This window comes from Ooceraea biroi, chromosome 11 (genome assembly GCF_003672135.1).
Source record: "Ooceraea biroi isolate clonal line C1 chromosome 11, Obir_v5.4, whole genome shotgun sequence".
NCBI classification, from domain to species: Eukaryota; Metazoa; Arthropoda; class Insecta; order Hymenoptera; family Formicidae; genus Ooceraea; species Ooceraea biroi.
In genome coordinates this window covers 9,435,505-9,458,388 of record NC_039516.1, presented here as the reverse complement: position 1 = coordinate 9,458,388, position 22,884 = coordinate 9,435,505, and the positions used below count along the sequence as shown (strand labels likewise).

The window sequence follows — 22,884 nt, the reverse complement described above, 5'->3', positions numbered from 1 at the left end:
TTTTAAAGCGTCTAAACTAGTATTCACACGTCTTAATTGATGGGGCAGAATCACCATAAGTTTCCACAAGAATTCTATAACCGTCAGCCGCAGTTTTCTTTTGATTAAAAAACAAAAGCAACGCATGTCGAAAATGCTGTTTCGGAAGTTGCATTTTTACGATGATATAAACACGACTGTTATTGCATCTATTGCTGTAATTCTACTAAATGTCATAATGTCAACACTGTAAGAAACAACAGTTATCGGAAACAGCGATTGGAACAAACTGACACTACAGCCATCTGTTGCAAAACCCTCAAAACTAAATCACACTCCTAATATTTGCGAGCCACCCCTTACCGCAAAGTAAAAATCATGATCGACGGGAAGAGCAACAAACGGGCTGTTGTACCTTTTTTCACGGTGAAAGAGGGAAAGTCTCACGGCTGTTTGTCGGAATAATGTACATGAAAATTGTGCCCGCGCAATTTCCATGATATTTTCGATCGTAAATCCTAATAGCTGAAACGCCGTTGCAGCGCCGGTGCACGCGGTACTTTATGTATGAGAAACGCTTTAGCTACCGAGATATCGTTGAAGGATACTTTTGCGAGATCACGGTAGAATATCGCGACGTGCGGGGAATCATTAGCGCAACTTCCGTTATCCACGCCCGCAAATTACCATAAAACGGATACGCTTGTGTACGCGCATGTACCGCTTACTCGCCGTAGTCGAGCACCGTGGCTTAATATCGGCGACAAGGGAGAAAAAGCTCAAGCTTCAGTAAGCTCGTTAGACTGCTTACGCGGGAGAGCAATGAATCTTTCGCGAACGACTGGCGAGTTGTTATTGCGGCCTCTCTTACGGCCACTTCACCGAATGAAAGGAGTGCACGCCATCATATTTCTTTCGCGCTATTCCTGTCGCGGACAGGGCAAAAACTCGGGTGTCGGTCCACCGAGCGAGTTAATGTATCTTTAATATCGCGAGGCGCGGGATCGGGAGAATAAAAGCGGCGGTAGAGGGGATGGGAGAGGAGATTATTTATCGGACGCAGCGCGCTCCGCTACGCCAAAGAGTGCAGCGACTTTTGTTGCTCTCAGCGTGGAAACCTCCGGTTTTCTGCCCATCGTGAGTGCTAGCGTAGTCATGCGGACGAAATTAAATGTTATACGATTCGCTTGTCCGTTAATTAACTCGAGGTGAACTCTATTTTAGCGGACTGCGCCTCGCCTCGCTGCTCGGTTATCGGGATATTTAATACCGCGGGTTAAAAAGTCACGCGGAAGTCAGGGAGACTTACCTTTGAGCTCGGCAAATAACTGGCGAGAAATTGCACGTGTGTGACAAATCGCTGACGAAACGAGGAGACTTTTGCTGAACGTCGCTGATGAAGATGCGTCATGTAGCTTTCTTTGATCTCCCCCCCGCAGCTTCTCGAAGTCATCTTGACCCAGAACGCGCGTGCAAACACTTTCTTGGATTTAAAGACTTCCATCGGAATTCGGAAATCCCGAAATTCGGACGTTCCACTGATTTCCTTGCACACTGCATCTTGACATCATTTCCATCGCCAGCTTTTCAGTGTTTCAGCTCACGGATCGACCGATCTTGCCTGATTATCTTGCCTGAACGTGCGACGGATAATTCCATTGTTTCAGAACAGAATGTGCGCTCGGTGAATCCGATAGTTCCACTCTTGCGGAATACAGTCACACGAAAGGCAACAGCACGAAAATTTCCAAATGACAAGCCATCTGTCACATGCATGGAAATGACGATAGTCTATTCCGGAACACGCTTCTGCCGGATCCGTTACTTGAGCAGATTGCATCATCGGTTTTGCTGTGCGGAAAGTGCATCTCGGGATTTCCAGGAGATCGTTTAAAGACAGGTTCTTGAGATGGAGCGGTGTTTTCCTTAATGAAACCGCCTGGAGAGTGACAGATCCATTAATCGGAATTTCTGAATTTTCAACGGTAAATTACTCCGCACGGATAATCCTCCAACGGAATTTGCCTCGCGCGCACTTCGTCCAATTCAACGTTCGTGATTCATTAGTAACGGTGAATCGAAGTTCATCGAAAGACAAGATTTTGTTACCCATTTGCGGATTTATCTCTCCGGCTTCGTTCGCCGCTTGATTTCGGAACGTCGGTCTCTTCTCTCGTTAAACCGAAAAGTCGATTCTCCGCGCTCGGCGCCCTCCGGATCCGGAAATCGAGGAACGTTTCGACGGTCTCGGAAGGACTCGGCAGTTTTATTTCGCTCTGACGTTCGCCATCCATCGATTTCAGCATGTTAGAAATGGTCATAGCTCCAAGATCAAAGAAAATTTGAATTTTCTATGGCACGCGCGAATTTCCTATCGCGCAGCGTCGAGAATCATATAAAATATCGATGATAAATAAAACACCAAGGTCGTCAAACGTACAAACACTACGATACCTGGGCAGCCATACGTCCTCCACCTCCGTTCACCTCTATATGGAACATTTAATTTCCACGAGTCACGTGATCACGCGAGCCCTTTGACGCAACCTCGCCTGAAAGGTAGCGAAATTCGTATAAGCCCTGTGGCTCCGGTCATTTCGCCCTGCCCCCACCCCCAAGCAAACCGCGGGAGAACCGCACATGAGGAAAAAACATGAAGATCTTAGTGAACGATAAGAAAAGCTCGAAGTCGTTCGTTAACCGAAGCGTTCGTTGATAAAAGCTGTAAAGAATTCTGCATATCGACTGCCAGCTAAAATTCCTGAAGTTTCTTTGACGTTATATGCACGCAATATTACTCACTATGTATTGATTATGTTGCAGTTTATAATTATTCGTACTTACGTCAAAAGAGTCGGCTTTGTTTTGATTTTCAAGATAGATGGAAGGATTTAAAAAATTGAGGACCAAATCATTTTCTCAAATTCCGCTGGTATTTTCTTCTCCGTAATTCCTCTTTATTTTCCTCTTTCCTGCTCCAGGCACTAGGATTATGAGAAGTGGAGGATGTTAATTAAATAAATAGTTAAAAATTAAGAATAATATAAATTGAGACGTACATTGTACACAACTGTAAATTTGCAGACTGGACTTCCATGGTCGATAAAGTTCGCCGATAAATTTTGTATGCTTTATGACGACTGTGTGTATTTATTTATGCTTTTGAACGTTAGTTACGGCTGGGCCTGCGCAGCTGGTTATTTGTTATTCCACTGTAACAATTGCGTCCGCGTAGTGAAAATCAATAAAATTTTATGGCGTGCTAAAGAGAAACGATACGAATCTCTTTAATCTGGTCGAAGAACGATAAGGTTGAGCACGCATCGGGCAATTTCTTTCATGAGCGATAAACTATCGTTCATCATATTTCCGTTAATGCGGTCGGATCCGCCCGCCTCGGTCGCATTTGTCTTTGTCACAGACATTCCTTTTCTTGGGACTTAGGCCGTCATGTATCTTCAAACACAATAATCCACGAAATTAATACGCTGCGATTAAAGTAGGCCGTATTTACGGTTAAATTAACATTAATTCGTCGCAGTATCAATCCCGCTTCGCAATTGCGGTTAACGCTGCTGGTGACGTCTGACATTTGGACTTGGAGGATACCTCCACGTGCAAACGAACGTCAAAAGTCGCCGTCCCATCAAATGAATCGCTATCATTCTTTCTACTCTATGTGATCATATCATTTCGATCAAAACTGATAATGTCAAAACGTAGCAGCATGTCGAAATTTAAACTGAATTACTTCCCCTTAATTTCCACTTAAAAACACGTTCGGCGACGTTATAAAATGCCATTAATTTTTATGTGAAAATTGCATGTAGTAGCATTAATATTACTTGACTTTATTCCTTTCTCTTTCTTTTTTTAAATTAAATTACTTCATTTCACTCCGTTTTATGCAAATTGTCGTACAACAGGACGAGTCGCACGACAGCGGATTCTGTTACGAAATTCGAGCAAATTCCTCTTTGAGAGACTTTAACTGCGACGAAATTTTCAACGTAAACCGGTAAACCTGCATTAAATTTCGGTAGAATTATGTCACGGTTACATGAGCCTTCCTTTAACAAAACGAGACTTTTTCGCGGGGGATATTTAATGTTATACTCAAAAAGATTCCGGGATCTCCGTTAATGAGACCATTAAGGGCAACACGCCGGCGGCTCCGGATTCGCGATAAAAAAGAATGGGCACCCTATTTACGCCCCCGCGTAGGGCGAATGACGACAACGGTGGCGGTTCACGTTTCATAATTTACATTCGCAGCGCGTTCCGTTTTCCACAAATCGATAAATGCACTCCCGAAGACATTTCAGGCGCTTAGCGCAACGAGAGGGCGACCGCTCGTAAAAGAAGTTCGACATTTTCACGGGCTGCAGCCCGCAGTCGCGCGTCACTGATGATGCGCTCAGAATTAGCAGCGACAGCAGCAGTAGCAGCAGCAGCAGAAATTTATCACTAGCACGGCATCTGCACGCGATACGAACCATCGATATAACTTATCCGTGTGCCGCGGCAAAGTGTGTCATAGGAATATGCAGTTAACGTGATAAAGCGCAAAGGGTGGTTGTTATTTCGCGGCGTTTCCCAGAGACGCGCGTCCACGTCGCACGAACGGCCACCCTCGATGGGCACTGCGGCGAGGTTCGCTGAAAATTAACGTCCGTGCTCCGTTTTTCCCTCGTGTTCGTACTTTGCGAGGGCCGAAGGGAGGCAGAATGCGAGACGGCGGAACTCGCGCACGGGCAAACTTCTGTTCTCTCGCTTCTGTTCTTTTGTTCGTTCCTTTTCTTCGTTCTCAATCTACCTGTTTTTCCCCTTTCGGAACGTATAATTCACCGCGCCGACGCGATAACAGGAGATGCTGTAAGGAACAGTCTCGCGTAAAATGCCGTTTGAAATACTGCCGTGGATTCTGGAAAATCGAACCGTTCGACCGCCCGCGCGATTTATCATTTGCCTCGTAATTCTCATTATCGAAATGCGCGAGAAAGATTAACGGGTACAACTAATTCGCAAAGCGAACGTGGTAGCGTGACTTTGACAATCGGATTCGGAGTTTGGAAATAAGAAAACATTTCTGAAGGATAATGGATGCTTATAACAATGTCATAATGCGTTCATAACGGAGGTCCCACCATTTGCAAAATTATATCACTGCAGAGGTCACGAAACTATTGGGAATTGTCAGATCAATCGTCAAATCACATCTGTGACTTGCACACTAATCAAATTATTTGAAACATCAAGGACCGTGATTAATAGCATCAACAAACATCGATGAAACGTCGATCATTTTTTGAGTGATATTAATCATCCGAGACAATCGTAGCTGCCAGATTGCGTGGATTTAGTAATTACGAATGAACGAGTTGTGATTTATTGCGATAAATATTATCCGCGCGAAGATCCGCACCAATTCACGAAGTCAAAAAGAGAATTGAATTGAATGCTTGCTTATAAACTCTATCTCCCTTTTCCTCTGTTTGCAAAAAACAGAGAGTATATTTTCAATTGCAGTTGCTGCGTCCAAATAACGTATGGCGCACGAGCCCGTTTCGGATATCGGTTTGCACGATCGTTGGGAGAAGGCACGTTAAATCCTGCGTTGCGGTATCGAAACAAAATCAGAGGCAACGTAAATATTGAACGGACACTGGTCGAGCATAGCTGCGTAAGAAATTTATCACATAACGTACAATAGCCGTTACGAGGGAAAACGCAGAAGAAAGGGAAGAAAGGGGGAAACAGTGCGGAAACCGGCGTTGCTGGATGTACACGGTGGCGGGAACTCGGTGCGAGTGAAGTGCAATGTGTACCGCGTAAGCTCGGCAAAAATAGTCCCACTATCTTTTCACGCCATATTGTAAATATTTTAAGATTATGAATATATAAGGAACGTGTACGAGTACGAATCCGCCCTCAAGATCCAGGCTTTCTTCACCTCTGGCCTTTCTCGGTCCTCCTCTTGGCAAGGTTTCCTCTCCTCGTTGCACACCCAAGTGTGACTTCTTTTCGCGGTTTTTTTTTTCTAAACAAAAAGAGGTCGTAAATTAAACGAGAGAGAAAGGAAGCATGTACCAATTGCGCTCAGCATTCGAATTTTCGAAAAGGCACAATAGACCACTTGTGCCCAGCTAATGTATTTCGTGCTGTTGCAGTCTGGAATGTTTCGATATTCATTTACAATTGCCAATGATTTCAGAATTAATGATAATTGGTATCTCTTCAAGATAGATTTCGCGAGTGCACGTCCACGAGTCTTATAATTCGCGAAAAAAGGATTACATGTGCAACGGACGCAAAATGAAAACATATTTAACAGTAATTACACGAAAAACAACACGGGAGGTACATGACACTCTATTTCTGCGTATTTGCATTTTCTATTACGTCCGCATTAAATCCACACCGCACTGCGGGCTGCTTTTTCACGCAGCAGTAGTAACAGCCCTCATTATTCAGCCATTAGACTGTCGACATGCCGGAAGCGGATCGCGAAGTACGAAGGAACCGTCGAAAAACCGGCCTACAAAAATCAATATATAATTGTAGCCTGATCATCGCAATTTTCCGATTGTCCTGTTTTCTGTCGATGCGATTCTCGCGGATCCCAAAAAATCTAAAATTATGAAAATGCGGCGAGATTGCTCGCTCTCTTTCTCCCTATCTCTATTTTTCTCTCTCAATATGCGGTCTCGATATCCCATTTTATGGAATGCGGTCGTTTGTATGGCAATCGTGTGCGCAATTCTCGAGCTTCCGTCGCGAAACGCCCGCGTTGCTACACGCGACACGACCCGATCCGTAATCAGATCGTAAACGGCAGGAACGCTGCATTAACGGCCGGTCTGCTGCCTCCGGGGCGTTTTTTCCCGCCCCCGAATAGCCCCGAAATTCGATTGCACCGCAATTACCCTATATTTGCACGCGGCGCGCGCTCTCTGCGTATCAAAATGATATTGGAAAAAGGAAGAAAAAAAGCCGCTCGCAAATCTCGCCTGCACGACGCGCCGCGCCGTCAGAGGCGACGCAACAATTTTACGCGCGCGCGGGATGCATTTTGCGTCCGTAATTCCATTTGCATGTTATATCTCTTTCGTCAGCGATACTCCTGTGCAGCGATCTACGACGGACGTTTTAACATGCTATGTACGCTTGATCGAGACAGTGCCGGTCAGATATTAATATGCATAACAACGTGGCGCGATTGAACACGCGGCGGCACGCCGGTGCATTATCTCGTGGCATCGTTAGCGGCTACATTGTCGGGAACCAGGCCATCGCAAACGTAACAGGCAACGTCACGGTAACGATCGTAATCGATTACCGAGGGGAAACTGTTCTTTCTGCGTGGGCAATAGACGAAAATGACGGCCACTTCGCCTCGTCTCTGTTCCGAGTCCTCTTTAGATCCGTTGCAGCCCCGCTGCGAACCGGCGCGCTCGTCGGTAAGGGGATGTAACTGGCGCATTATGAAAAATCGAGTCCTTGAATCCGTCCGTAGGTCTTCCCCCGTGGTCCAGCCACGATGAAATCGCTTTCAATCAACGAGGATAACCGCGCGAATGATATCCGTTATTATTAATAAAATTCTTTATTAACCGTTATTGTTAATAAAGAATTTTATTACTAATAATGGTTATATTTTGTGTTATAAGCTAAGGTGGGGCGAATTATAACATTGACGCGGTTAATGTACTTTTATGACTTATAATATGTCATCGAAGCGCGCATAAAATGCATTTTAACTTGCCCATTTACCTTGGAAGACGTCAGTTATATCTCATAATACGTCTTGGCGATGCAGGCAGTTTCGCAGCGATAACAAGGCGCGATTGAGATCAGATCCGTTTCATTCAGGCGCCGCGAGCTCGCCGCGCGATCTTGGACTCCAAGCTGGACCCTGACAGAATCCTGAAAAAATCGCATTTATCACGAATTCGAGCGTTCCACCATTGAATTGACGTTTGCACTGATGCATCGTTTTCCGTTTGCAACAAGCGAATCGACTAGAATGAAATAGAATTAGGTTTTGTCGTTTTTCTCGGCATCGCCAAATCCAGTTTGACAGAAGAGCGACTTTGATTGCAGCTTATTTGTGCTGATGAATGGAGCGGCTACGCGGCTCACCGGTCTGATTAAATTACGTAAAGCGCGGAAGCGCACTTTATGACGCTAGTTATAATAGATAATATAACGCGATAGCCGGCAAATAGAGCGCGTAATTCAGGCCAACCGATTCAATCGAAATAGTTATTATTACGGTGTTATAGTAATCCTACTCGCACGGAAACAGACTCTTAGGTAAATCAACACATAATGCATTAGCGTACGCGAATGAGGCGGCCTCGATTCGAAAAAGAAATTAGCCATTAGAATGCCGTCGCTAAAAGAGAACTGTTCCTATATCAAACAAATTGGAAAAGAAAAAACTTCAATAATTTCGCTCTCTTCCTGCTTCGCGTGGTTTATTCCCAATAAAAAGGTACTTATAGGAAACTCTCTCTCCTTTTCTCTATTTGATCGAAACGAAATGATACCTGGTTTTGAAAGACACGATTCCTACTATGCATTTCGTATAATCGGATCAAGTAAAAGATCATAATATCCGGTACATGTAACTGTTCTGAAATATTACATTTGTGGCAATACAGTATTTCCGCCAGCGCTCTTCTATTATTGATATCCTTTGAAAAACCGATCTTTTTTACGATTCATATAAAGTGGACAATCATTAAAATCGATCGAGTAGGCAACTTATATCTGCCGGTGATCTCGCCAGGCGTGTTCTAAATGTGGATCAACCTATTTTCTCCTTTCGTTAGACTCGTAGATTATTTTCAATCGGGCCACGGTAATAAAAGAGGGTCTCTTTTTAGCGAGCACTTATCGTCGTTTAATTCAGTACACGTGTGTGCGGTCGAGACGTTTTTATAAAACTTTCAATATAAACACGAACGTTCTCACGATCTATTACGTTCAATACAGGCTTCATGAACAAATCATAAACTATTCAGAATCATGAATTGATCGCCTTGCCACGTCAATTACGACAATTACGCAACAACAATCGGAATCTCGACTGCACATCCAACCGTCATCATGTGCGGAGCCAAACAATCGAAGGCCGCGGCGGCGGATCAAACGTGGGCGCACCGCTGATTTAATTAAACCGTTATTTCTAGTGTAATACGCAGGAGTTGAGGAGGTGAAGGATGCTGGGGCACCTTCCAGGAGAGAGTCGCATTGCGAGGCACGCGAGCGTGCACGATACGATTTGGTGGTGCATAACGTAGTCTCACGGTGGATAACTGTATCCTCGCGCGCCACGGCCGAGCGCGAACGGCCGTTGTGAAGTCTCGTGTGAAAGGGACGCTGACGAGGTCTATTGGAAATCTCCCCGACAATGGGGATAACGGGGATCCATTTCGCGCGTACACATACACGACATACAAGCCGTCATAACGATACACCCCGCCGGGATGCGACCGAGACGGAAGACGCGAGAGGCGCGCGCGCGCGCGCTTTCGTTGAAAAGGGGGTTGCTCCCTCGTCGGATGGACCGAGATTGCACCGGCCGAGAGATTCTAGCAAACCGGACGGTTCCACAACGCCGCCTCCGAGGGAATAACTGGCGCGGATATCCGCGGATGTCCTCTTTTCTTCGGCGTCATCGCGACGGAAATGTATCACGCGCGCATCGTTGTTTGATTGATCTTTCTGCTGCCGTGTTATTCCTGCAAAGTGAAATGTTTGTAGCATTTGGCGAAAATAATACTGCACTCTTTCGTACAGCGAACTGGACTATTGATATTTGGAGTAAGTGAATTTGTAACGCGCCAACTTGATCAATTGAGGAAGTTAAATTTGATTTGTAGCCGTTAAAGAAGAAGAACATAACAAATTTCTCTTTTCTGTTTAATTTTCTGTAAACTACTAGTTTGTGGTACGGCTCAATTGGCTGCAAAAAATTCTATGTTGTAGGGTACTTACTTTGAGATCTTAATCAAAAGCGAAGATGAAGAAATATTTCCTGAAGCCTGAAATTCAAGTTCCCTTTAATTAACCAGCATGTGAGAGGGGAATCTCCGGTTTCATCGTATCCTGAATACACGGCAAGATAGTCACGCAGTGGAAATCATAATTTCAACGTGCTCAAGCAGTTAGTTCGCACGTGGTCTTGCGGGCGACGGTGCGCAAAACTGAAACTGGAAACACCTCGACGCGCCATATAGAGCAATCAAGGCGGCGGTAGATTCGTTGTAAAGTTCCCGCTTTTGTAAATTCAAGGCGGCGAACTTTTCATCCTTTCATCCGGAGAGGCTCGCCGTCAAGTGAGACGTCGAGCGTATTCGAAATGGAGAGAAACAAGTTTCGCGGAGTATCTTTTGCTATTAAAATCGATACTCGCTCGCTCGCCCGAAGAGTTAGCAACCAACTCTGATACAACTGATATTCCGCGTCGGATGGTTATCAATTTCGGGCTGATCGAAACGGCGACGAGGCAACTATTATTTTCCGTTAGGACAGATTGCAGGCTGCTTGCCGTTCTCGATATAAAAATATCGAAATGGAAACAGAACTGTCAAACTGGAACGTAAAAACTTTATGTAATACAGAATCTGGCCATCAATTATGGACACGCTGCATTTTACGCACACGAGATCGAGTTTTACGATCACTTTTATATCCGTGCAGTCATAAAAAACTAATTGTAAACGACGCATCTGCATGTGCTAAAATCGAATGTTTCATTATATTGAACTCACACTGAAAAGTCTCGTTGTAAATTCCGAGCGTGCATATTTGCATTATACATATTTATCGATTTCCCTTATCGTCTATCCATATTGACGATAAGCTCGACAGCAGAGAAACGCTGCGAAATATGCCTTTTTATCATCCTTTTGCAGTGAGAGGGTAAATCTTCATCGCGTTATCAGCTTTACGCGGCGCGAGCTTCGGCATAAACTCTCCTCGCGGCACGCCAATGGATTTGGACGTCGACTCGATCTGCACGGAAGACATTGAATATTTCACCGTGTGAGGCCGGGACAGGGAGCATGATGCCTAATAAATTCATGTCACATGACCGCTTCCTTCTGCAACGGGCAACTTTCCGCCGGGTGAATTTTCAATATCTCAGGAAACCAAAAAGAGGACGCCCGCGTATGATGGAGACCTCAAACGCGATTTCATTCGAATACAATATCCGTGCAGTTTTATAGTTTTATCCATCCCGTCGTGTTCCGCGAAGCTAAACGTTCCTGTTAACCATCTACGTGACTTCCGAATGGACGTTTCGACGATCGAAGCCACCGAAGCTTCACGCAAGGCGGTAACACGAGAGCTTCGACGGAAACCTTCGACGTTTGTTAATGATTTTTGTAATAACATTCTGCAGCGCCGATGCAGCCGACTGGATTTATGAGCGAGTCTCACGCAGCATCCGTGCAATTTTCCTCGGCAGATTCAACCGTGCAACCGAGCGTAATGTCTTCCTAGCGCATCGGAAAAGTAGCTGCTACCATCATGTAATCAGACGCACACGAGGTTCTACGTTGTAACGTTTGGTGCATGCTAATGATCGCGTGCGACCGTGTGTGAGTAGCAACACGAATCTGTCCTACGTTCCGATTAATATGCACGTCCTGTCCGAACGATTATGAACCTTTTTAACTCTCTTATTCCCGTTGAAGTCCTGTGGTTTATTGTATTGGATTTTTATATTTGGTTCGTTTAAAAGATATGATATCATGGAACACGTTATACCCAAGTAACACAGTCTGACTATATTTGCTGCAGCAGAAAAAATATAGCTAGCATTACGTCTTGCCTTAAGGGGGGAGCCTGCTTTAGAACGCTGAAAATAAGGTATATTTTACGAATTGTTTTTGGAAAAACTATACAGCGGATCATTATAAAACTTTGATGCATTTATTAGTACATGTTTAAAGATAAAAAAAATTATTTTTTGATTTGAATATATCGCTTGTAGAGGTCGTCCTGGAGAAATCTTAGTGCAGCCGCGTCGCCGGCATTGCAAATTGGTGAGCATTCTCCTGCCTCCAAATTTCGTCTAAACTGAAAAATTGAAATATGTTCTCGTTATTTATGAATGTCCATCGTCGATGAACCAAAGAGAGAAGAAAAAAGTTGAAAAGTGCCAAAATGGTGGAGCTTAGAACACAAAAGTACGATTTTTAGGCAAAGTTTTTGAACTTTTTCATGCAAAAATAATTGTTTAACTTAATGTTTTTATGAATATTAAAGGTTCATCGACGATGGGAATTCATAAATAACGAGAAAATATTTCAATTTTTCAGTTTGGATGAAATTTGGAGGCAGGAGAATGCTCACCAATTTACAATGCCGGCTGCACTAAGATGCCTCCAGGACGACCTCTACAGGCGATAAATTCAAATCAAAAAATAATTTTTTTTATCTTTAAACATGCACTAATAAATGCATCAAAGTTTTATAATGATCCGCTGTATAGTTTCTCCAAAAACAATTCGTAAAATTATACCTTATTTTCAACGTTCTAAAGCAGGCTCCCCCCTTAATTACAGCTATTTGGTAGCAAATGTTATTTTGCTGGATTTTTAACCGCGAAAACGTTGTGACAATGAATACAACAGTCAAAATGCAGCCACAGCCATTTTAGCTGCATTAATTAGCGTAAAGTCGCTGTGACAGCAATAACAAAAGCCAAAATTGCACGAAACGGTTAGGTTTGGTAGTCAGTTTTGCGTTTCAGAGGTTATGACGTTGTGTTTTGTTATATTGTGCGCGGAAGAAACTATCTGTTCCTTTTTTAGCTGCACTCCTAAACTGGTGCAATAAATTATAAAGAGACAAATATATATGTTTTTTCACTCTAACTTATTGAACTAGCTTACAGTGCAGCTGAAAAGGCTATATAAAATACAACCAAAATAGCTGCAATCTGGCTGCAATTTGGCTGTCACAGCGAAAGTAAAGAGCAATATATGTAAATAGTTTATGTTAAACCTAGCATGTATCAGCGATGGTCAAGCGGACCCAAGCGTTCACTTCTGCGACTCTAAAATTATTACTCTAAGGATATCTATGTACTTCTGTAATCAGTATACTCATGAACATGCGTCCGCGCTAGTATACTTGTACGTTATAAATTGTAATAATTTGTAATGATAAAATAATATGTCTATTAATCATGAAATTTGATCTCATTGTCAGGTTAGCAAATAAGCGATATTGTTCGAAGTTCAATCCCAGCTAAAAAAATTTTTTTAATCTTTTAATCTTTTTATATAAGTTTAAAATTAAAATTTCACTTTATTCACTTTAATGAATATTAATTTACATATAAAAACATTATTTATTAATTTGCTCTTTATTTCGACTACTGTAATGTGGCTCGCTTCACAGCAAAATTGCAGCCAAATGATCGTTTTCAAGCCTAAAAATGTTATCCCACTTTTGCTGGTACAACCTTGTCCAAACCTCACAATGACGTTGCGGTAGTAGTTATGCTAGACAAAAATGCTGCCGTTTAAGCTGCAATAACGTTATCGCAACCATTTTAAAGCTTTCTGTGTTATTTGCGTAGCTGTCACAATCTCTTTACAGCAAAATAATTGTGCAGCCAAATGGCTGCGACATCGTTTTCAAAGCCTAAAAATGTTATCCCACTTTTGCTGGTACAACCTTGTCTAAACCTCACAATGACGTTGCGACAGTAGTTGTGCTAGAGAAAAATGCTGCGATTTAAGCTGCAACAACGTTATCGCAGCTGTTTTAAAGCTTCATGTGCTACTTGGGTATTTAACTTGGCAGTCTTCACCAGTAATACCATTATCGCAATTGTGTGTGACCGCGTTATGAAGGAAAATTATCGTTTTATCATTGTATAATGAAAGATTCTGAAAATAAAACTGGAATTTGAATAAAAGTGCGATTTTTCACGGGTTAAAGAGAATTTCATGAAAATGTGTCAGGGAAAAAGTAGAGCTTTAAATCCCCACGGTTTCCTTTTTCAGAGAATATCTTGAAAATTAATATTCAATTTGAGTATAATTTATATACTCTGCAAATTGTTTATAACTTATACAACGATTGACCACTCGCCGCGCACCTCCCTTTCGTTTGCGCAAACGTTCGGAAGAGAATTTATGCCAATGTGCTAACAATTTAGTATAATAATCGCGGATCTCATTTGTACGGTTTTCTAGATAAATTCCCTCAGCCAATTATACCGGAACCCCGTGCCCTTTTGGAGGGCCGCAACTACCCATGACATTAATTAACGTCAGAACCGAATTCGCACGAGTAAGTTTTGTCGCATATACGTTATGTGAAAATGGAAAATCTACGAGAGAAGAGCTTAAACATTAGAGCATTCGTTTTTCACACCCGCTTACTTTTGCCCGACGCGCTTTTCTACTTTGGACGGTAGTATCGTACGCGGCGACCAGCACACATAATTCCTTGAATATTAATATTTATTATCGTGCACACACCATGAGCAGTACGGCGAATATTTTCACATATTAGACGTCGGAGAGAGACGCAAAGTGAAAACCGCAGCCGTTTACAGCGGCGACCGAGTAATATCAAAGAATCGCATGTTACACTCGCGTGAAGCGTGTCGACACAACTTTTGACACGTTTCTGCAATTATTGCGTGCACACACTGCGAGAGATACACGCCCGCCATTCCGGCGAGCCGCATCAGCATATTGTAAGCTCGTCAATAAAGTTGCCAATGAAAAAAAATTCCCACTTACGCCCGCACGCCTTTCGCGCGACAAAAATAGCTGCGTTGCATTGATCGAAAGAGCCGCATTGCGCGTGTGCATTTTCGGGACTTTCGGTAACGTATTATATTTCCAGCGATTAATATTAAAGAGATAATGATTAAGAGTCTTCCGGTGTTCCCGCGTCGCTGAATAATATAATATTAAACGCTAATCTTTCATCCGGATCCGAACGTGACTTTATCATCGCACAGGTGACTTGTCGAACATTGTGCGGAATTGCAGGTGTTTAAAGACGTCGCCGCAATATACGTTACCACTGCATTAGGAAGATGCAATATCGTGCATCATGTGGCGGTTTAATGCACGTAATATTTCATTGCACAAGTAGTCCAATACGCCTAGTAAATCGCCGATAAATAATGGCGTTCGTTTTTGGCAACTCGAAACTGTTACCTAGCGACCACAATGCGTTTCGGCATTCTGAGGAAGAAAAACAAAAAAGGTATAAATACAATAATAAATTCGAAGGTCAGTCAGAGACAATATGTACTTAATGATTGACAATATGTACTTACTGATTGCGAGGACTGTTCCTCTATTTCGACAGCTTGAGTTGACACTGACAATGTTCTTGTCTCACAGATAAGTATCCTTCTTCCTTTTACTTCTTTTACTTGCTTTACTTTCTTCCTTCTTTCATTTCTTTATTTTTTTTATAGTTAAATTTGCTTTCTCGCGTTTTGCTACTGGTTGTCAAATAATCCTAATTTAAGTGCGTGTTTCGATGAGGATTGTTTTATCCCGCGAATTTAAAAATTTTCTCTCGAATGTCTATTGAAAATGTTAAATTGAGAAAATTTTAATTTCTCACAAACATTTGTCAACACTGAATTTCGAATTCGTTACGATCGTTACATTATCAGGACGCGCTCCACTTCCCGTTTCATAAGAATAAGTGACGCGACAAAGCCTGAGAACTTGGAATACGAAACGGCGATGTAAAAGGAGATCGCACTTAGGCTTGCGTAATGCGAAATTGCATTGCGACGCGGCGACACGACGCGACGATACGGCGCGACATGTACGAAGTACAAAACTTTAGAACTTGCAAGCTGAAATATCCTCCCTCTCCCTCTCTCTTTCTCTAAACCACGTAATCTACTCTGCATCCCATTCTCAGCATAAAGAGGTCCTTTCATTTCGCCAATGATGATTTACGCGACCATTAAAATCTACGCACAATCTTGCTGTGGAATTAAATTGCGAGTGCCAAACAGTTGGGGGTGAGTAGAGACGGAGTCGAGTAACGCAAGATTCTAATGCATAAGAAATGCGCTTGCAAATGCCACTCTGGACGATTACGTGTCGCCAGACTGCCGATTCGGGGTAGTTCGGCCTAGCACTTGCAAGAAGCAGTCTTGCGAGTAAAAGCCGCCAAGTATATGGAACACGGTCGATGCGCAAGCCGCCATTCAGTCTCACATACCTGCGTGCACTGGGCTTATTATTTTCCCCTACGTCACGACGCGACCCCTCGATGTATAACTGCTCGGAGAAATTCTACCAAAGGGAATTCTACGACTGCACGATTTGGTGCAGTGCTAAAAATCCGCAATCGGTCGTCGCCGTCCGGGAGACACTCCGGATTTCAGCGTTGCGCCAAAAACTTTCACCCAAGCGTAAAACACCTGAACGATTTTTCAGATTCCCTGGAAAAAGTAATTTCCTAACTCTTCTGCGAACGAGCGCATTAAACCTTAACGAGACTGCAAATTTTTTTCGCTATTTTTCATTATTTCTTTCGCGTAAAAATCGATTTTGCGAAACGATCTTGGTAAGAAAGTGTAATCTTGGTTTCGGAACAATTAATTTTACTTCCTCCATAAATAAGTTTATCAAAATTACTAAATAAACTTCATTGACTGTAATTCGATGGAAACGAAAATTGAAATAATTATGAAACAAGAATATTCAAACAGTTAATTAAAAGTGTAGTCTTTACAGTGGAGAGCGATAAAGGTCACTCATGAAAATGTCAAGTACGATTTTATTTATATGAGTTTGCAATCGAAGCGTAATAGCCTAACTTTCGGTTAAAAAATAACTCAACTTTTAATAATGCAGCAGAAAATCCGTTTGGAAATTTGTTTGGTGGGCGTGTATAATTTCGAGATTCGAGAACGAAATCAGAGTTCACCGAAATATCCGAAAGTAGGCGATGTCGGTTATTTGGGAACGCTAATTTCGGAATTACGACCTCTCGCGAAGTTGTCCCACTTTTCGAATCTTTTCTGAGATTATGACATCTCGGGACACCGTTTCGAAAATTTCGAGATTGCCATTTTTCGGGACACCGTTCCACTTTTCCGACTGAAATGCGTTCGCTTGCGGAAGCTTGCGTGTCCTTCCCGGCTCGAGCAAGGATCAGGATCGTCGCATCAGTGCCAATGCCACCGTAGACGCCAACTTTATAGCGGCGACGTGCTCCCGAGTCGCAAACTTCCATAAAACACACGTGAACCGAGGGATGAGTCGCAAACAAAGTTGGCGAGAAAAACACGAGGGTGTTTCGATATCTCGATGCCCGTGCTCGGTCAGAATCGACTTTCCCCACGTATTTGTTCATTCCGAAGTCACGAAGGGGTGCTCCGTTCTCTTCAGCATCGCCGCACAAAAACTTGTTTGCAGCAAGCGAAGCACGAGGCATAGAATGAACAGCGCGATGCGATAGATCCTTTGAATGGGATGATACCTACACGCGAAAATGTCCCGTAGACAGTTGACGGTGCTTGCTTCTCGACAAATCCATCCCCGAGGCGACATTGTCTGGTAATGACGGTAAGACTTTTTGTACGGCAACTCGCATCGCGCTCGATTAAACTTCGGCGATTGGAAGCGTAGCCGCAGCTTTTTGCGCCCATAAACGGTGACGATCGTGTTATTGAATGGCCAGTCGATCGATCGATACTACCCTACCTTCATCAGACCGGCGTTGCCCTTAAGTACCGTCGCTTGTCTTTACGCTACGGCGATGTTAGACGGCGTCTGGTTTACTTTTAGTCCCCGCCGTGGTTATTATTAAACGCATTAAACCGCCCTTATACCTGCGCGCGTAGTTTATCCCAGCTGGGGTGCTACATTATGCACTTTCCTCACTGTCGAGTTATAGACCCATGAAATAGTTATCCATCATGAGTGTCCGCCCTAATTTCCTGAAAAAAATTACAACGCGAGTCCCCCCTTCCTGAAAAAATCTTCCCTCGAAAATACTCAATTAATTTAACTTTTAAAACGTCGTTCTGAACATCCGTTCTTCCGACGCTAAAGAATGTATGCAGCGATCGGATGCAGGATGACCCACTTTAATCGATTCTCATCTCTAAGTAATCGCGAGTACCACGTAAAAAAATTACGGGCATCACATACATAAATCAAGCGAGATCGACAGGAAACACGCCGTCTGCACAAGCTTTCGACTTTCGAAGCTTGAAGCTGGCAGATCCAAAAGTGCACACAGACCAATAATTGTCCATTGTTTGCTCCCTCAATCAATTGACCAAATTCAACAGCTCACGTGGTACTTGATCAAAGTCAAGCTTCAAAAGTTTCTCAAGAAACAACAGGTGTTACAAGATCACAATTTCCCGCGGAAGATCCTGACTGACGCGTAGACAAGTCGAGGTCGAGCGCGGCGATTGTGATGTCCTGTGTATCCGGATCGATCCTGCACGCTCCTCTGAGCCGGAAGCTGCCCATGGGGCTCATGGAAATGTCCAGCTGGATGTACAGTGCTCGTATCATCGACCGTATCGCCGTCAGACGATTACGCTGCATCCATTTCCGCCCTGCGTGCGCCAAGATTGTTCGTCAGTCTCCCCTCGCGTGTGACCCTGTCACTCTTAACTGGATGGCAGCTGAATGTCGAAACCAGGATAGACGTTGCTCCAGGCGGAATGCTCGATCCTGGGCTACACACGGATGACCTCGCACTTATCGCGAATGTGCCCGAGGGAATGCAGCGGCTTCTTGAGGAACGGGGGGTGGTCGGTAGGTTGCGGTTCAACCCTCTGTTGAACCCGCATCCTTTCGTGCTGGCGGAAACGGCGCTCAAATTCGTCTTCGCACCTTCGTGCCTTCGATCGATTGGCTCGTCGCTATAGACGAACTCGCAATTAGCGGAGGAAACTTAATTGCCGTGAAGCTTGACTCTCTGTTCTAGTGTAGAACTAAGGCAGGTGAGATAGTGTGGAATGAAGCATTATTCCGAACTTCTTTCAAGTCATTCTATCATCCTGTTGCTTCGTACGTTACTTAAAGGTAGATGTCGACGCATCGAATGTTTCGAAAAATGTTAAAAGCATGAAAGTTCGATTAATCGTATGTCTGGTGAAAACGCGTATTCTTAGATAAAAAAGAATTGATAAAAGACATAATTCGGCTGCATTTTGTCAAAGCTATTGCAGCAGCTTCAACAGTTTCTTCTTTCGGCCGAAACCTTTTCGACAAATGTGATGTAATGGTTCTGACAAAAAATTCTTTTCACGAAGATAAATTTCTGTCGTTTCGCTCTAAGCTACGATGCTACGTCTAAAAAGAATTTCTGGATTTATATCCTCCTGCTTCTTCGGGGCTTCACAGAAATTGACCGTAGAATGTGTTACACGTACAAGCCGAACATCGGGCTTATCGCAGGTGTAAGCGATCAGCCGTTCGTGGCAGTCGAACCGAGAAATCATGTACTTTATCGCGGGGTTTTCAGCCGTGCGGTTCCGCGACTGGATCGATCGTCGGTTGATCGCGTCCCGTTTAAGCTGGTTTTGCACGATTGCCCCGAATGAATCATTCGAACCGTATCCGAATGAACAGCGTTTCTTTTGAAACGAACGTTAAATGTGAAGCAAGAAACTGAATCCGGTATATAACTGTTTGCAGCTAAGTCCTTGATGTTTCCAAGCGGATTAAGGCTAAAACTTGTTATACTTGTCGTAAATTAAGCAGTACATGAAGAATAGACTGACTGTTTAAGTTTCTTTGCACCTTTTCAATGTGAATCTTTTAGATCAGTTTAAGTCTGTCAGACTAATCCCTTTTTCATGATACATTAGCTCCGTTATCTTCAAGAAGACATAGCTCCGATGAGCCTCTCTCGCTTTAAGACACCTTTGCACGAAATGTTGAGTTTGGGGTGAACTCGCTTTCAGATCCGCAGGAGGTAGCAGGATGTGATCGTTTTGACGACGCGATAGGCACGGTTCCTCCCTTTCACAGCGATGACGTGGGCTCGTTTCGCGATTTCCATCTCGTCATCGCGTACCCTTTTTCTCCCCCGGAGGATTTTTAATCTCACCAGGATACCGCAGCAAAAAGTCCGGACTGGACTGCTCTGATAACGGCAATTTTTCCAGCCGGACCTGCGAACGGGCCGCGGCGATATTTTTATGAGGGGCGGTTCGTTCCGAATGTGAACCTCGTCTACATCGAGAGGAATAAGGGCACCCCCCGTCCCTTTCACGTTTCGCATTTGAAAGAGCGTTTGCAAGCGAGAGCAATTTCAGCGATTTCGCACATAAAGGTTTGCTTTACATCCTTTATTAGCATAAAGTGGTAATACGCTGAGGGAATATCTCGCTTAAAGAGAACGAGACCCATATCACACATCGTAATATAAATATGAACACTTTAATTAATAATACGCGCATAGACAGAATCTCGATAAATGGTTATATGAGTATTATTATTTAATCATCCTTTTTATTGGAAACTGACGCTCGATTTGCAATTATAAATATTACAAAATGAATGCTACTGTCACGTGAGCGTTGAAATTTCAGCACTTACCGCGACGCGCTAAAATCCCTCGAGGTTTATATCGGAGACCAAAATCAGCCACTGCGCTCGAAGCTGCATCCCCGCCAGCCGCATGCGGAATCTCATGCAGTGCCCAATTGCAGTTCATCGGCCCTCAACGAAATTCTGCTGATGCTTTTTACTAATGTTTAACGTTTAACAGAGAGATATTCATATCTAACCAAATTTAATAAATGAAAATTTCTGTAGCACATTTTGAACGACAGTATCACATCGTAATTTATATTAATGCATTCGATAAATTCGTCGTCTATTTTGCGTTTACATTAAAAAGACAGATGCTCCGTGTAAAATAGCTCGTTGTTTGCTATGCAATGCAGAGAAATTTACAGGTGTTTATACTTACCGACTTGTAAATCGAATTTATTCACTAATATGAGTGCAGAATTTCTCTCTCTCTCTTTCTGTCTAAAATTCAATAATTCCCCCCGTCTCTCATTACTTGGCTAATTACTCGTGATTCTTACTGGATACTCTGAATTCCTGAAGCTGACACTTCATTAAGATCCCGCGGACGCCAGCTGGCAATCGCGAACCCCGTCGGACTATGTAGGATTATAATTATAATTCTGTAATACATGTTACATGCCTAACGAGCTAATCTCCGACGCGTCGCGCGCACTTCCCTGCAGCCCATTATTTTCTCCGAGGGGGTGGCGGCCCGAGCCGAGTCCGAGGGGGTGCCGGCCGCGTGGCCGCGAAGTCATCGGAATCCGAGTCGTGGCGCGTGATGTGGCGCGCTTCCGGTGGAGGAGACGCATGTATTATTTATCTGGAACAGGCGCGTGTATGCGCGGCCACCAAAGCGACACTCCGCGCTCGACGTTGACCTGGTTGGTTGGCTGGTCGGCCGTTGGTCGGTCGGCTGGTTGGTGCACGTGTTGCTCGTGCGGAGCATAAGGCGCGGATCGATATTAACATCGGTGCGGGGAACGCTGCGGCCCGCTTTTCTGCAAAAAGCGCCGATTCCTCCCGCGCGGCGAGCGCGACTCGGCGACGACGGCTCGAGGACGGTGCGAACGGGCGAAACGAAGGGGTGAATTCCCCCCCAAAAAAAGAAAAAAAAGGTGCGACCCACCGGAAATTGGCTGGCACGAACTCGGCCATCCACGGCCGTCCGGAACTGACACCAGAACCGGCTATCCCAAATGGCGGTTTAAACACGGACACAGGGTGGCGAATAGATTGCAGATGCAAGCGAGAGAGAGGGGGGAAGGATGCAGGGAAAACATGCGGGAAACGTTTTCCCGCCAATTACCGTGCGCGTTATTCGTTCCGTTTTAATTATTCAGATAATAAAGTCAGTCAAACGCAAATAATGCGGAGCTTGTTAACGTGGACACGCAGAGTGCAATATCTTTTATATTTCCGTAATTTCTTCGGTCCTTACTTGACAATTAATATTGAAATATTGAATACTGATACCTACACGCTGCGAAGAAAAGCTTCGTATCAATAAATATGCTCGCGAGTTTCTTTGCAAAGCGGGGGAAACGGCTTGATGAACGAACGGGCAAACGTTCCGTGCGTGTGAGACGCCGGCATTGTCTCAGGCTATTTCTGGGAAGGTGGGAAGGTGGCCGCATGATACCTATTTAGATATAATCTGAACATGGATGTAGCCTAATCTAATACGGCAGGTAGATTAACGGCTGATTACATCGAGCTGGTGGCTAATGCAAGGTCAAGCAACCGAGGGTTAAAGACGTTAAATGGAGCAATCAACAGACATTACCCTGTACGTTACAGCTGACCCTCGTCTCATTCCTCAGCTCATAATTATTTCACGTATTCAGTGTTCAGAGGGACTTCATTTAAAGAGGCATAATTGCGAAATACCATAAACGGAGAAAGACGCCGGGGGATGAATAGCATCTCACGGCGATTTTCCCGCGTGAATTTCACAACGAACGGCGCCTGACCTGCAAAGTGAAATAAAATATTCATTTATCTGTGATCATTCACATTTCAGAAAACTGATAAACCGACTGATAAACCAGCTTGGGAAATGATAACGAACGATCGCGCCAACTTTAACACCGTCGCCGGTGAATTCGCGGGCGGCGTGGAGCGTTATCCGAATGCTGAAAACGACTCCTAAATAATTAAGGGTTGACCCACTGCCACCTTTGGAGGCTGCGCGCTGTTTTAGCACGTCGTTTCAACGCTATATCCGACGAGCGGAGGCTCCGCGTTGCGTCTCACTGCGACTCGCCGTGCGCTGCGAAACGGCATGAATTATTCCTTCAGTCGCGCGGAACGCTTAATTGATTTTAATGGC

General features: G+C 44.0%; 1 protein-coding gene and 2 long non-coding RNA genes across 3 annotated transcripts in view; 2 read left to right on the top strand and 1 right to left on the bottom strand.

Moving 5' to 3' along the window:
• LOC105277149 (sodium channel protein 60E) overlaps window positions 1-22,884 on the top strand; it is a 58,354-nt gene that overhangs the window by 3,926 nt on the left and 31,544 nt on the right. The window lies entirely within an intron of this gene.
• Window positions 256-11,856, top strand: LOC109610858. The gene is made up of 2 exons (XR_002193165.2): window positions 256-9,810; window positions 9,976-11,856. It is a non-coding gene; the product is annotated as an uncharacterized LOC109610858 (long non-coding RNA).
• LOC113562937 lies at window positions 15,451-21,663 on the bottom strand. Its single transcript, XR_003407264.1, has 2 exons — window positions 20,950-21,663; window positions 15,451-20,759 (listed from the first exon to the last, which is right to left on the bottom strand). It is a non-coding gene; the product is annotated as an uncharacterized LOC113562937 (long non-coding RNA).